A 12,109-nucleotide genomic window follows, 5' to 3' on the forward strand; every position below is an offset into this window, starting at 1 on the left:
AGCTGACAGGCCTTGCAATTTTTAACAATATTTTCAATAAGTTGATCTCCTTGTCTAATTTTTACTTTGGAATGTCGGAGCAAGTCCTGCATTCTTCGGGTTCCCATGTGAGAAGCTCGGTGGATTCTTTTAAGGATCCCCTTACCTAGCCTTTGTGGCAAGATAAGTTTCCCTTCACCAGTTTTCCACCAGTCATCGTTTCCTTCTCTGTCCAGGGTTTTGTGGGTCATGGGAATTTTTTTTATCCACTCCAAGTCTTCCTGGGAATACTGGGGTACAGGAGGCAAAGCTCGTGGTCCTGGGTCTACTACAGTCAATACTTCTGCTCTGGGATGGAGGGCTGCTTCCTTAGCTGCCTGGTCAGCCAGATTATGCCCTCTAGTCACCGAATCAACTCCCTTTTGATGACTCGGGCAATGCATAATGGCAATCTTTGCTGGTTCCCATAGGGCCCGGATGAGGCTTAAAATCTCCTGTCTGTTTTTAATGGCCTTTCCTTCAGCTGTCAGTAGCCCCCTTTCTTGGTAAATGGCTCCATGGATGTGTACAGTGGCAAAAGCGTACCGGCTGTCCGTATAGATATTTAGTCTCATTCCTTTTCCCATCTGTAAAGCTTTTGTTAGTGCCACTAGTTCTGCTCTTTGTGCAGAAGTCCCCTGAGGGAGTGCCTCTGCCCACAATATCTCAGTGTCCGTAGTAACCGCCGCACCCGCATACCTTTTTCCATCTCGAATGAAGCTGCTGCCATCGGTGAACCAGGTGTGCTCGGCATGTGATAGCGGCAAATCCAGCAAGTCTGGCCGGAGGCTATGTGTTTGGGCCAGGATCTGGTCACAATCATGCAGGGGCGCTTCCAGATCCGGATCCGGCAGCAGAGTTGCTGGGTTTAATGCTGTTGGTACACAGAAGCTGATACGTGCCGGGTTAAGTAACAACGTTTGGTAATGGACCATGCGGGCATTGCTCATCCATCGGTCAGGTGGTTGTTTTAGCACCCCCTCTAGAGCATGTGGAGTGGCTACAGTCAGATTCTGTCCCAGAGTCAACTTATCTGCATCTTTTACCAAGAGGGCTACTGCAGCTATTATTCTTAAGCACGGAGGCCACCCAGCGGCGACAGGATCCAATTTCTTTGACAAATAGGCGACCGGTCGTCTCCAGGGCCCAATTGGCTGGGTGAGCACCCCTTTTGCTATTCCTTTCTTTTCGGCCACAAACAATGTGAATGGTTTATTCACGTCAGGTAGGCCTAAGGCTGGGGCTTCTAGAAGGCTTTTCTTGATTGCCTCAAAGGCTTTTTGCATCTGCTCAGTCCAATGAAATTCTGGGAGGTTTTTGGTGGCTTCATATAAAGGCTTGGCCATCTCAGCGAACCCAGGTATCCACAGCCGGCAAAAACCCGCCGTTCCCAGGAATTCTCTGACTTGTCTCGCTGACTTAGGCACAGGAATTTTTAGCACAGTCTCTTTACGTGCATCTGACAGCCAACGCTTGCCCTCTTTTAATATGAAGCCCAGATAGGTGACTTCAGGTTTACAAATTTGTGCCTTTTTAGTGGAGGCCCTATAGCCCAAATTGCCAAGAGTCTTTAAGAGCCTAGCTGTTCCCTTTAAACAACTATCCTTGTCTGGAGCAGCTATTAACAAATCATCTACATATTGCAATAGACTTATTTCAGTATTTTGGGAGCGGTACTCACTTAGGTCTTCATGTAACGCCTCATCAAAGATTGTAGGCGAATTCTTAAATCCTTGAGGCAGCCTGGTCCAGGTCAATTGACCGCTTATCCCGATTTCAGGATCGTGCCAAGTAAATGCAAAGTAGCTTTGGCTCTGTGAGGCTAAGGGCAGGCTAAAGAAAGCATCCTTTAGATCCAACACAGTATACCACACATGGCTCGGTGACAGGGAGCTCAGCAGGGTATATGGGTTTGGGACTGTTGGATGAATGTCCATTACTCTCTTGTTAACTTCTCTCAAGTCTTGCACTGGTCTATAATCATTGGAATTAGACTTTTTTATAGGCAATAATGGAGTATTCCAGGCTGACTGGGTGGGCTTCAGAACTCCTAAATCTAATAATTTTCTGATGTGAGGAGTGATCCCTTTCTTTGCTTCTAGTGACATAGGGTACTGGCAAACTCTTACTGGGTCAGCTCCGGCTTTAAGTTCCACAAAAATTGGAGGACGATGTTTTGCCAGTCCCATTCCCCCAGTTTCTGCCCATGCTTGGGGAAACGCCCGTAGCCACTCATTTTCTGGAGACTCGGGCTTGAGATGCTGGTATAGCCTATACTCTTCTTCTAACTTGCTAGTTATTAGTATACTAACAGGCTTTTCTCTTGAGTTCGTCACAGAAATCCCACTGTCTGTGAACTGTATCTGAGCTTTCATTTTCGTTAAGAGATCACGTCCAAGCAATGGATAGGGGCAGTCAGGGATGACTAAAAACGAGTGGGTTACCTGGCCCGCTCCCAAGTCCACTGTTCTTTGAGTAGTCCATTTATAGGGTTTAGTGCCCGTTGCACCTTGGACCCATGTTGTTTTAGTGGACATCGGCCCTCTCGGGGCTAGTAATACTGAATTTTCTGCTCCCGTATCTACCATGAACATGACTGGATTCCCCTCCACTTTTAATGTTATCCTGGGCTCAGGGAGGGGATCTGAACCCCGACTCCCTCAGTCACTGTCCTCAGCCATCTCTAAGGTTGACAACACTCTTGATCCTACTTTATGTTTTTCCTCCTTTTCCTGGGCTAGCTCTGGGCAGTTTCTGATCCAATGCCCCTCCTTCTTGCAATAAGCACATTGATTCTTCCCCATCCTTGGTTGGGGTTTGGGCTTTTGCTCCTTACTTGGAGAGGAGGACTGTCTAAAGTTTCCTGCCTGCATAGAGGTCAGGATTTCCCTGAGTTCCTTCTGTTGTTGTTCCAAAATCCTAGCCAGACTCCTTTCCTGTCTTCGTTCTCCTGTTTCTCTCTTATTATAAACCTTTTCCGCCACTGCTACTAGATCCCTAATAGATTTTTCCCCAAGCCTGTCTAGAGCCTGCAATTTCCGCTTTATATCCGGTGCGGCTTGATTTACGTAGGCAAACATAATCATCTGAGCAGATTCCTGGGTCTCAAGATCATATGGGGTGTATTGACTAAAGGCTTCCATAAGACGCTCAAGGTATGCTGCCGGACTTTCACTTTCTCCCTGTCTGATATCATAAACTTTGGCCATATTTGTAGGTCGGCGAGCCGCCGCCTTGAGACCTGCCAGCAGAGCCTGGCGATAGACAAGGAGTCGCTCCCTACCTTCAGCCGTATTGTAGTCCCATGCTGGTCGGGTCTGGGGAAAATAGGTATCAATCAAGGCAGGATCCGTGATGGGTGCTCCGTTGGGGCCAGGGATAAGTCTCCGGGCCACTTCTTGAATACGACCTCTCTCCTCATTGGTGACAGAAGGAAAAAAACATAGGCAAGATCAAGAACAAGAAAAACTGGAGATTTCCCAAGTTGGCCCACACATCCCCCTGCAAGGATGCAGAAAGAGTGAATTCAAGTTGAAAGCGGGGCTCCAGAGATCCCCCTTTAAGGGTGAAGAGTCTGGGACATCCCCCGGTCTCACCAGGATTGTCAAGTAAGTACATCTGCTTCGACAACCCCTTCAAGAAATAAGCAAAAGCAAGACAAACAAACAGGCACATTACAGGACAAGACAAATGAACAGCGCTGTTTTCTTACCTTCGGAGTCTGGGATCTCGGGGTCTCTGGGGCTATCCCGGACGAGCCCCCAAATGTTGTGCCAAGTTGCAAGACCACCCCCAAGAAGACCACCGAGATTCAGACACTCCGAAATGCAAAAGCAAGGCAAGGGTTTATTGAACGAGCTGCCAACTCGGGCCTCGTCCTACCCACCGACACAGCGGAGGTTAGGAGGAAGCCCCGAGCTGTGATTACACAGGGCTTATAAAGGCAAAGAACAAGGTTACAACAATCAGCTGTGCAAGCAAGATTAGCACACAGGTACAAATCTGATTGGCTCAGGGTTCGATTCTAAAATGGGGTTCACGTGGTGGGGCCTGACTTCAAAGTCTGGCACCTCAGTATGAGTGAATCCATTTTTGTTTGGGCTGTTGGGGTCTAGTGAAGAGGCTTGATTCAAATCAATGGCCTCTATAAATTTTATTTGTTTTTGTCAGTTGGGGGGAGCTTGAACTCTGGGCCTGGACGCTGTCCCTGAGCTCTTCAGCTCAAGGCTGGCTCTTTACTTGAGACACAGCACCACTTCCAGTTTTCTAGTGACTAATTGAAGAGTCTCATGGACTTTCCTGCCCAGGCTGGCTTTGAACTGCAATCTTTAGATCTCAGCCCCCTGAGTAGCTAGGATTAGGCGTGAGCCACCAGCACCCAGCTCCATAAATTTTATTTGACAGCAGTTTGGTTTATGGTGCATCTTTCACCATGGAGGATAATGGTTAGGATTGGTTAAGAGTAATGAAACTATGCAAAATTAGTAAGAATTTTGAAATATAAGATTCAAAGATCTTAAGATTTAAACTCTGTTGATAGCTTTCTCTGAAGAGTTAGTGGATGGGTCTTAGTTGCTGTAGGCCCTTGGACAGGGTAGCCATTGTTAGCCAGACCAAGCTGCTCCTATCAGTGAGAATGCAGAAGGAAGCCAAGAGTCCAAATGAGAGGGCTCAGGCTCATTTGTTGCATTAAAAGACTGTGACATTTGTTAACGGACTTCATTCAAGGGGACCAGGGCAATAAAATTGGGCCCAGTGCATTGGCTGGCAGTTCACCATTTGGGCCACTCCTCTAGGCCATGAATTGGGCTTTCACATTTGGAGACTGAGCTGAACTCTGATACCAACAAGGACAGATGTACATTGCTGACTAAAAGATTATCACAAGGCAATGTCAAGATCAAAGCCTTCAGGCTAAATTCTCCATAGTACTAGTGCTAAAGACAGATTAAAGCCATGGTCAGATGTTTAAGGCTGTCAGATATTAAGGCGTGGGCTTCTAAGCCAGTTTAGCTGGATTCCTGCTGAAGCTAGACACTGAACTCAGGAGAGCCCAAGGCCAGGTTTAGTCAAGGACTCAGAGGATATGGTTAAAGTTTTTGCCAGAAGGAGAGACACAATCTTCCCAGTGTGGGACTGAGAAAAGACTCACTTCTGGAATTTTCCATGGGGATGAGGCTCCTTCAGAGCTTCAGAAAGCCATCAGTGATTTTGAATGCATTAAGTATTTCTTTTGAAAAATGTGGTAATTTATATGATGGCCAATTCCTTTTGTTTTGCTGGGTACAATGTGGTGCAACCATTGAAAAGATTTTCAGAGGAAAAAAACACTCATTTCCTTATTTATTAACAATCAAATCAATCAGTAAGGGTGGCTTTCCTACCTGTGCTTAAACAGGGGTCTGTACTAGTCTGCAGGGAAGGGAGGGCAACCCCCCCTCATCATTTTGGACCAGTATATCCATATGGAATTGTATTCTAAAATTCTCCAAGACTGGCTAACAAAAACAGAAAAAAAATATTTTTCCCCACAGTTTGTAGAGAAGTGGGAACCAATTCCCAAACCCTTTAAATAAAATGAAAAGGAATTTTTTTATTTTGTGTGTGTGTGTGTGTGTGTGTGCACGTGCATGTGTGCATGTGCATGTGCCAGTCCTGGGGCACTGACGTTTCCTACCTAGATGACATTTTAATGGAAAGAAGCTAGAGGTTAATCTTTTTTCCTGCTTTGCGTGTGTGTGTGTGTGCGCCAGTACTGGGTCTTGAACTCAGAGCCTTGTGCTTTTGTTGGCTTTTTTATTCAAGGCTAGTGCTCTACCACCTGAACCATAATCCACTCCAGGCTTTTTGCTGATTATCTGGAAATAAGAGTCTCTCAGATTTGTCTTTCCAGCTGATTGATCCTCTGATCTCTGCCTCTGTAGTAGCTAGGATACAGGTGTGAGCCACCAGCCCCTGGCCTGCTTCACTTTTTCTGGAGAAAAGAGAGTAGCATGCAAGAAGGAACTTCTTCCATGAAAGCAAAATAGAATGATTGTTTTAGGATTGTCCAAAGAGCAACCTTTCCCACTTAAACAGATTCAGTTCTGAAATATTCTAGATCCCAGACTCATCTGCTATTTTTCCTTGTTTATCTTTGCTTGAGAGAAAAATCTATGTCCTGACTGCTTTCCCCTCAAGTCTGTCTCTAAATATTCCTTTAAAAGTTACCACCAAGGGGGTTAGTGCTTGCCTAGAATGCATGAAGCCCTGGGTTCTATTCCTCAGTACAACATAAACAGAATAGGCCGGAAGTGGTATTGTGTCTCAAGAGGTAGAGTGCTAGCCTTGAGCTGAAGAGCTCAGGAACAGTGCTCAGGCCCAGAGTTCAAGCCCCATGACCAACAACAACAACAAAAAAAGTTACCACCAAGTACTGGTGATATGGCTGAAGTGCTAGAGTGTTTGCCTAAGAAGCATGAAACCCTGAGTTCAAACCCCATCACTGAAAAAAATATTATTAGAATTTTGAGAGCTGGGCACCAAATGCTATGAAGATTATATTCAATAAATTGCAATTTTTTTTGTGCCAGTCCTGGGGTGTGAACTCAGGGCCTGAGTTTTTTCCCCTGAGCTGTTTTTTACTCAAGACTAGTGCTCTAACATTTGAGCCACACTGCCACTTCAGGCTTTTTCTGAGTACTTTATTGAAGATAAGAATCTCATACACTTTACTAAGTACTGGTAACCTTGGTTTCACCTATACATTTAAGATAGATCTCTGTTTTTTGTTTTTTGTTTTTTTGTCAGTTGTGGGGCTTGAACTCAGGGCCTGGGCCCTGTCCCTGAGCTCTTCAGCTCAAGGCTAACATTCTACCACTTTGAGCCATAGCTCCACTTCTAGTTTTTGAGTGGTTAACTAGGGGCAAGAGTCTCATGGGGACTTTTCTGCCCAGGCTGGCTGCTACAATCCTCAGATCTCAGTCCCCTGAGTAGCTAGGATTATAGGCATGAGCTCCCAGCACCTGGCTCCTAAAATAGTTCTTAAATTCAGCTTGCTCTTTCTGAAACTTAAAATCTCCATTATACTTTTTCTTGTAGGTGATGTTTACTTAAGTTCTCAATTGCTACTTTTATTTTATTTTTGGCTACTCCTGGGACTTAAAATTAAACTCAGGGACTCTAACTGTCCATGAGCTTCTTTTGCTCAAAGCTAGCACTCGACCACTTGAACCACAGCACCACTTCCGGCCCTTTCTGCTTATGTGTCTTGGCTGGATAAAGCACACCACACACGTATACAGGAGAGGGGAGGAAAAGTTTATTGCCAGCAAGACTGGCAGGCTGTCTCCATCAGGGTAGAGAGCAGCTGCTGCCATTAAGCTAGGGGAGTAGTTATAAGAATGAGAGCCTGCAGAAGAGGAACTCAAGAACTGCCTCGTCAGCAGGAAATAATGGGGAAATTTATGATAGGGTGTTGATGTTCCTGGTCAGGCCAGGTCAGGAGGACATTATGACACAGGCAGTCAGGCTGAACAAGCCGCCAGACCCCAGAAAGTTGGTCACCAGCCAACACTGAGGAACAGAAGCCAGGGCTTCATGCATGCTAGGCAAGCACTCTACCGCTAAGCCACATTCCCAGCCCCAGTTATCAATTATTTTTAATCTTTCCATTTCCTATTTGAGACATTTCATATTACCCTGTCACTCCTTTGAAACAAAGAATTGCTGCTAGCAGAAATATGATTCCACCTCAGGAACATTTTATGTAATTTATAGTTTGTGCTTAGTAAAAATGTACCCCTTCCTTAAGAAAATTTACACTCTATAAATTTAGCCTCTCACCTTCTTTAATCTCAATTCTTATTTTATGATCCTCTTTCTGGTGTATTTAGTGGTTTAATAGAGCTGTGTTGAAACTGGCTGGAAAGCAACTCCAAGAAATGTTTTACAGGCTAGTTTTAATGACATTGTTAGAGTATTTATTGCCTTTAGATATAACTGTTACTAAAAATTATTATTTGTTCACCAGGCTCACACTTTCAGGAGGCTGAAATCTGAGGATCACCATTAAAAACCAGTTTGAACAGACCAACCTGAGAGATTCTTACCCCAGTTGATCAGTAAAAGAAAAAAATAGGAAGTGAAGCTGTGGCTCAAGTGGTAAGATGCCAGCCTTGAGCAAAAATGTTAAGGTCCTGAATTCAAGCCCCAGTACTGGCACCAAAGAAAACTAAATCATTTGTTGATTGCCAGCAGCTGTGTTAGGGCTCTGACAGAGTCCAAACTCTGCCCTGCTCCCCCATGCCCTATGACAGAGACCACCAGACTCCAAATGGTTTCCCTGCCTTGCCACTGCCTCCCCTTTAGGAATGGACAGGGCCAGCCAGTGAGTTGAACCATTTCCATATCAATGGCTCTCCTCCCACAAATAATAGATTTCTAAATAGTCAAGCAGACTCTGCCCCCTCTCAACACATGCCACAGGAGTGAGGTACACCCATGACCTTTGCAGGAACATAATATTAGTTCATGACTCCATAGATTTGAGCTGCTGCTATCTGTAAGTGGGTGTGAGAAATGACCAGAGATGTCATATGGAACACATATTGGTGATCCCAGCACTTGGGAGGCTGAGGTGGGAGGACCCATGATATACTATTAAAAAAAAATAGTAAGCTGGGCTGGGAATGTGGCTTAGTGGCAGAGTGCCCAGCATACATGAAGCCCTGGGCTTGATTCCTCAGTACCACATAAACAGAAAGAGCTGAAAGTGGTGCTGTGGCTCAAGTGGTAGAGTGCTAGCCTTGAGCAAAAGAAGCTCAGGGAGAGTGCCCAGGCCCTGAGTTCAAGCCTCAGGATTAGGGGAGAAAAAAAAAGTAAAGGTTAAAAAACCTAATATTATTAAGCTAAAACTAAAAAACTAAGACAAAAAAGTAATGTTGCCAAAGCATCCTGAAAAAAACAACAAAAACAGTAACTTCTGTTGTTCTAACTGTTGATAGAAATGTAAATTAGTAGTGTAACCACCTGGAAAGCAGTTTGAAAATTTCTTCTTTAGTTCTTTATTGTCAAAGTGTGACACAGAGGGGTTACAGATTCATATGAAAGGCAGTGAGTGCATTTCTTGTTCAACTTGTTACCTCCTCCCTCATTTCCTCCTTCCCCCTCTCCTCCCCCTCTCCCCCCAAAAGTTGTGCAGTTGGTTTACACCAAATGGTTTTGTAAGTGTTGTTTTTTGAATGGTTTGTTTTTTTGTTCTTTGTCTCTCAATTTTGATATTCCCTCTCCCTCCCCCAGTTCTAATACCCATATAAACAGTATCCAGGATACTCAGATGTGATACAGTGGTAGCAAGGGTACAGCCACAGGAAGGGAGTACAAGAGAAACAGGAACTAAACCAATCAGTCAAACAAATAGACAAGGAAAAAGAAAAAAAAAAGTAGTATGAGTTCACATGGCATGTTGAGAATAATTACAACAGTGGTACAACTCTTGTTTCCATAACGTGGAGTTCATTTCACTTGGCATCTCCTTATGTGATCATATGGGTGTAGCTATTGGGGTATTTTGATCTTCTACCATTAAAAAAATCTAAAACAGGGGCTGGGGATATAGCCTAGTGGCAAGAGTGCCTGTCTCGGATACACGAGGCCCTATGTTCCATTCCCCAGCACCACATATACAGAAAACGGCCAGATGCGGTGCTGTGGCTCAAGTGGCAGAGTTCTGCTACCCTTGAGCGGGAAGAAGCCAGGGACAGTGCTCAGGCCCTGAGTCCAAGGCCCAGGACTGGCCAAAAAAAAAAAAATAATAAATAATAAAAAAATCTAAAACAGGGGCTGGGGATATAGCCTAGCGGCAAGAGTGCCTGCCTCAGATACACGAGGCCCTAGGTTCGATTCCCCAGCACCACATATACGGCCAGAAGCGGCGCTGTGGCTCAAGTGGCAGAGTGCTAGCCTTGAGCGGGAAGAAGCCAGGGACAGTGCTCAGGCCCTGAGTTCAAGGCCCAGGACTGGCAAAAAAAAAAAAAATCTAAAACAGCCAGTTGTAGGTGGTGTTCAGGCCTGTAATCTTAGCTACTCAGTGTCAGAATTAGTTCAGTATGTTGGATGTCAACTAGAAAGAAACTCAGTACTGCGAAGTTTATTCTGCAGAAAGCTAGCCAAGCCTGGCAAGCAAGCACCCAGAACAGGCAGGGTAGTCCTTTGAAATCCCTAAACCAGCAGGCCTCCCCCTCCTCTCAGATTGGCTGAGCTCAGGTTCCCAATCTGCAAGGGGGTGTGGCTTAATCAAGGGGATGTAACTAAAATTCAAGGAGTTTCTAACAGAAAGTCTTAAGTGGCAATAGAAAAAGGATGTAACTAAAATGTAATGATAAAGGTCAAGCTGCCGCTGGGAATATGGCCTAGTGGCAAGAGTACTTGCCTCGTATACATGAAGCCCTGGGTTCGATTCTTCAGCACCACATATATAGAAAACGGCCAGAAGTGGTGCTGTGGCTCAAATGGCAGAGTGCTAGCCTTGAGCAAAAATAAGCCAGGGACAGTACTCAGGCCCTGAGTCCAAGCCCCAGGACTGGCAAAAAAAAAAATAAAAAGGCCAAGCCACTGGCCACAGGAGGAACTTTTCTTTTTCATTTTTTTTGTAATTTATTTATTAATTAAAGAAAAGTTGTTTTTTTTTTTTTGACAAGGTGTTGTGCAAAAAGGGTACAGTTACATAGTAGAGCAGTGTGTACATTACTTGTGATATCTTACATCCTGTTTTTCTTTCCCTTGGAACTTTTCAGTAAGACAATAAAGCCCTGGGTTCAATTCTTCAGTACCACATAAACAGAAAAAGCCAGAAGTGGCTCAAGTGGTAGAGTGCTAGCAGAAGAAGCCCAGGGACGATGCCCAGGCAGAAAAAGCCAGAACTGGCTAAAGTGGTAGAATGCTAGCAGAAGAAGCCCAGGGACGATGCCCAGGCCCTGAGTTCAAGCTCCAGGACTGGCAAAAAAAAAAAAAAAAAGGATAAAATTGGTAGAAAGGACAGCAATCTACTTTGGTAGAAAAGATACTTTCCTCACACTTAGGAGGCTGAGATCTGAGGATTGTGGCTCCCAGCAAGCTGGGGCAGGAAAGTCCATGAGACTCTGCTTTCAAATTAACCAGAAATTAGAAAATAGAGATGTGGCTCAAGTGTTAGTGGTAGAGTGTTAGCTTTGAGCAAAAAAAGCTGAGATACCACCCAGTCCCTACGTTCTAGTACTGACATACATATATTCACATAGATATATAAACAATGTAAATGTAGAACTACCCTATGATCCAGTGATGTCATTCTTTTTTTTTTTTTTGGCAGTCCTGGAGCTTGATCTCAGGGTCTGGGCACTGTCCCTGAGCCTCTCTGTGCTCAAGACTAGCACTCTACCACTGAGCCACAGCTCCACTTCTGGCTTTTTTCCCCCCTGTGTATATGGTACTAAGGAATTGAACCCAGGGCTTCATGCATGCTAGGCAAGCACTCTACCACTAAGCCATATTCCCAGCCCCCAGCGATAACATTCTTGAGCGTTTATCCAAAAGACTCTAAGTCAGGATTCAGTAGAGACACCTTTACACCCATGCTCATTGCTGGTCTATTTACCATAACAAAGTTATGGAATTGACCCAGATGCCTGTCGTGGATGGGAGGATCAACAAAATTATACATACATACATACACACATGCATATATAGTCTCTTTCTCAGTATGTTTGTGTATACACACACACATACACACACATAATGGAATTTACTTTATTCATCCACCAGTAAGAATCAGGTCCTTTAATTTATTTTACTCATCCATCAAGAAGAATCAGGTTGGGCTGGGGATATAGCCTAGTGGCAAGAGTGCCTGCCTCATATACACGAGGCCCTAGGTTCGATTCCCCAGCACCACATATACAGAAAACGGCCAGAAGCGGCGCTGTGGCTCAAGTGGCGGAGTGCTAGCCTTGAGCGGGAAGAAGCCAGGGACAGTGCTTAGGCCCTGAGTCCAAGGCCCAGGACTGGCCAAAAAAAAAAAAAAAAAAAAAAGAAGAAGAATCAGGTTATTTTCAGAGAAATGGATAAACCTGGA

The sequence above is a fragment of the Perognathus longimembris genome, chromosome 6 (assembly GCF_023159225.1).
Source record: "Perognathus longimembris pacificus isolate PPM17 chromosome 6, ASM2315922v1, whole genome shotgun sequence".
NCBI classification, from domain to species: domain Eukaryota; kingdom Metazoa; phylum Chordata; class Mammalia; order Rodentia; family Heteromyidae; genus Perognathus; species Perognathus longimembris.